We start from the raw sequence: 231 nt of genomic DNA, 5'->3' as shown, positions 1-231 counted from the left end.
TTGGCAACTCTATAGCAACATGAAATCTACTTCTTGATATAACCACAACAATATACTCTAACGATAAGCCAAAAGATCATAATGCTATATATTCAGATTACTGCACATACATATATACAGTAAGCATTTAAGTGTGTGCGTATTTATAGACGTATGGATATGTACAAATAAATATGTATAAACGGCAACAAACTCATTAATGTTATACGCCAAACGAGCGCCAGACAAACG

Source organism: Eurosta solidaginis, chromosome 2 (assembly GCF_040869045.1).
Source record: "Eurosta solidaginis isolate ZX-2024a chromosome 2, ASM4086904v1, whole genome shotgun sequence".
NCBI classification, from domain to species: Eukaryota; Metazoa; Arthropoda; class Insecta; order Diptera; family Tephritidae; genus Eurosta; species Eurosta solidaginis.
Note: the sequence above shows the minus strand (reverse complement) of the source record.